We start from the raw sequence: 4072 nt of genomic DNA on the forward strand, positions 1-4072 counted from the left end.
CCTGCTCGTTATATTTCTGCTAGGCTGGTAATTCCAGGACGTTACCCACTTGATCACTGAGGTGGCACTTACATACTGTCCTTCAGTGGTTTGAGTCTTGAATAGAGAATCATATGAATGGAGCATGATGGAAATTGATTCTTCTATTAATATAATTCTTTAACCTCACCAAATGCATTTTTGCTACTTCATCACCTTTTTCCATTTTGTTGAATTAATGCACGCACTTTTCCCATCTTTTTACTTCCGTTAGTCCTTTTCCTAGAAACAACTATTCTACTCCTGTATCATTTTTACATAATTTCTACTTCCATATCTTTTAATAATATACTTCTTGTGCTGTTTTCTGATTTATAAAATGTTGGTATGATCTAATTAGTATAATAAATAAGGAATCACTGGCTTACCACTAGCCTCCCTCCAACCAGTTGTTATATGTATATTTTGAGTTCCTGTGTAGTTTCTTTGTATCTTTAGTAAAATATTAACATCTTTATTTCTTATTTCAAAGCTGTAGGAATGTATATTTTGTAGCAGTACTTTGTACTTTGTACTTTGGCCAAATACTAAGCCAAACCCAAAGACGTTGTATCTATAATCTTTCTTCTCATGTTTGATGATGATATTAATGACCATAGTTTTCATTTCAGCATCACTATGTTCTTTTCTTCTGCTAATTTTATCTGCAGAACTTTTGCAATGCTAAAGTTAATGGTATTGATATATAATTAATTCTGCATGTGTTAGCCATACGTTGAAGTTTAATTTGGAAGTCATTGAGAACATTAAGAATGTAAACATGGTTTCCTGCAGATCCAAGCAGTGTAGATTGATCATTGTGATATTTTTAACTTTTATGTTATGTCCAGGGATATATGTGAAGTTTTTTTATATAGGTAAACTCATGTCATGGGGGTTTGTGATACAGATTATTTCATCACCCAGGTACTAAGTTTGGTATCCAATAGTTGTTTTTTCTGATCCTCTCCCTCCTCCCACCCTTTTGTCGTCTTCAATTTTATTAGTATTTTGTTTCTACTGGGATGGAGAAAAGGGCTAGAAAAATAAGTACAGTTTTATCGAATCAACATTTCTCCTGATGCCTCAGTTGGACTGCCTGATTACAGGCCTGCCACATGGCTGTATTTCTGGGGTTTCCCTTTGTAGAAACAAATTGTCTAGAGACAAATTGGCTCCACAGTTTCCAGGATGTCAAGATTTTTTTCTGTTTACATTTTCTTCCTCATTTAGATGCAGCCCAACCTCAAACAACCTCCCTTGCAAGGGAGCAGAAGATATTTTAAGACTCTTTTAACATTATTTATTAGAAATCCAATGTCATTCTTACTATCTTCTAACATTCAACATTGCTGATGGAAAATGTGATACCAGACTTGCCATTTTGCTGCAGGTCACATTTTTCCCTCAAGAAAAATTTTAGAAACTTCTCTATATCCTCAGCGATCTGAATTTTCACAATGGTATGTGTATTAGGGTTCTCTAGAGGGATAGAACTAATAGAAGAGATATATATGTAAAGGGGAGTTTATTAAGTAGTATTAACTCTCACTATCACAAGGTCCCACAATAGGCCATCTGCAAGGAGCAAGGAAGCCAGTGTGAGTCCAAAGGCTGAAGAACTTGGAGTCCAATGTTCAGGGGCAGGAAACATCCAGTGCAAGAGAAAGCTGTAGGATGGGAGGCTAAGCCAGTCTAGACTTTTTAGCCTTTTCTCCTTGCCTTTTTATCCTGGCTGAGCTGACAGCTGATTGGATGATGCCCACCCAGATTAAGGGTGAGCCTGCCTTTCCCAGCCCAGTGACTTAAATGTTAATCTCCTTTGAGAAGCGCCGCGGAGAAGGGGCCGCCTGAGGTGAAGCGCGCGTGTGGAGGAGTTGTGGAGGACGCCTGTCGACGACCGGTAACTGGGCCTCGGCCATTGCGGTTTGTTTCAGTCAGGAAGCATCTAAATATGGTGTCCTCTGGAAAAAAGTATTCCAGGAAATCTGGGAAGCCGTCCATGGAAGATCAGTTTACGAGAGCCTATGACTTTGAGACTGAAGATAAGAAAGGTCTGAGTGGTTCAGAGGAAGATGTTATTGAAGGGAAGACTGCAGTCATTGAGAAAGGTAGAAGAAAAGGTCTTCTGCAGGAGTAGTTAAGATATGGGGGGTGAAGTACAGAATATGCTGGAAGGAGTTGGAGTTGACATTAACAAGGCTCTTCTTGCCAAGAGAAAGAGACTAGAAATGTATACAAAGACTTCTCTCAAAACTAGTAACCAGAAAATCGAACATGTTTGGAAAACACAACAAGATCAAAGGCAGAAGCTGAACCAAGAATATTCTCAGCAGTTTCTGACTTTGTTTCAGCAGTGGGATTTAGATATGCAGAAAGCTGAGGAACAAGAAGAAAAATACTTAATATGTTTCGACAGCAACAAAAGATTCTTCAACAATCTAGAATTGTTCAGAGCCAGAGACTGAAAACAATTAGACAGTTATATGAGCAGTTCATAAAGAGTATGGAAGAGTTGGAGAAGAATCATGATTATCTACTTACTGGTGCACAAAATGAATTTAAGAAAGAAATGGCTATGTTGCAAAAAAAAATTATGATGGAAACTCAACAGCAAGAGATAGCGAGTGTTTGGAAGTCTCTTCAATCCATGTTATTCTGATGACTCTTTGAAGAAAGAACTTGAACCTAAGTAATATGATACAATTATAATGTTAGCTAAGAAGCATATTGTAAGTCTTTAGAATAGTTTAATTGTAACATCTTTAATCATAAACCTGTTTCATTGTAAGACCTCCCTTTCTGTTAAGTCAAATCTAAATAGTTATATGAGTTAGCAACTATTCCTAAAGAATATGTATTAAGCTTTCAGCTCTTTAGTAATGATAGGGAATTTTTCTCTCTAACACTGTCAATTAAATAAAGACAATTTAAGTTTAAAAAAAAAATCTCTTTTGACCACACCCTCACAGACACACCCAAAATCAATACTTTGCATCCTTCACTCCAAGTTGACACTCAGTATTAACCATTACAAGTCCACCCTTTGTCAACTTGAACTCATACACACCTCCTGAGATCATACATAGTCTTCAAATGAAGACAATACTAAGGTATAATTGTGCCTCACATAATACGACTGTCCTTCGTACAACCGGAAATGCACCAATCCCCAACCCAAATGCTATTACACAGAGTTAACAATACTTAAATGCTGATATGAAGTCAATAAATTTAATGTCACATAGAAAAGGAGAAAAGGAAATAAAATGAAGATAATTTTTTAGTACAAGTGTATACATGCACAAACATGTTTTTAACAAAAGAAGGAGGAAATACTCATTACAATTACAGTCCTCGTTGCTGCAACTGGTCACATGATCCTGGCTGGATTTGATGACTACCTTCTTCTACAACCCATTCAGTATTCCCTTTGCCTTCAGCAAGCACCTCAGCAGGTCATGGGTTTTTTTTGGTTTGTTTTGTTCTTTGTTTGTTGTTGTTGTTGTTGTTGGGGGTTTTTGTTTTTTGTGGTAGAGTGACCCAAACCTTCATTCCTGAAGGCTCTGGGCCATTTGTAGTCCTGCCGGGATTGGGCTGTTATAGTTTCCCATTGACATTAAACACAGGACATGGTAATACTAAGAGATGCCCTAATGAATCTCCTGTATTCCATGCATATTCTTCCTCACCTCTGTTGTGGAGTAGTCAACTGATTTCATCTTAACGTTCTGGGTCAAGCACCCCAGTCAACACTGTAACTCTCTTCTTAGACTGTTGACTTAAAGGTAGGAGAAGCCCAAAGTGTCCAGGTGGCAATCTTAACCTCCAGTTTAATGGAATTGTTGTTGTGCCTCCTGATGGCAGTGTTGCTCTCTCTGGAACTAAGACCTCTAGGCTAGCAGAACGTAATGTCATGGGAACAGGAAGCAAAAATTTTGCTAGTGGATCAGTAGGGGTGATGGTGAGTCATGCCACTTCCACTTCCACTGCTTGATTCCTGGGCCTATGAATTCTGGCTATGGGAGAAAAAAATACCATATATTGGATACTG

The 4072-nt window shown here is 37.9% G+C and overlaps 1 pseudogene; it reads left to right on the top strand.

Annotated features, from left to right (window-relative positions):
• Positions 1 to 1877: 1877 nt before the first annotated feature.
• On the top strand, positions 1878 to 2956 carry LOC105483481 (synaptonemal complex protein 3-like; annotated as a pseudogene).
• Positions 2957 to 4072: the final 1116 nt, after the last annotated feature.

This window comes from Macaca nemestrina, chromosome 4 (genome assembly GCF_043159975.1).
Source record: "Macaca nemestrina isolate mMacNem1 chromosome 4, mMacNem.hap1, whole genome shotgun sequence".
NCBI classification, from domain to species: domain Eukaryota; kingdom Metazoa; phylum Chordata; class Mammalia; order Primates; family Cercopithecidae; genus Macaca; species Macaca nemestrina.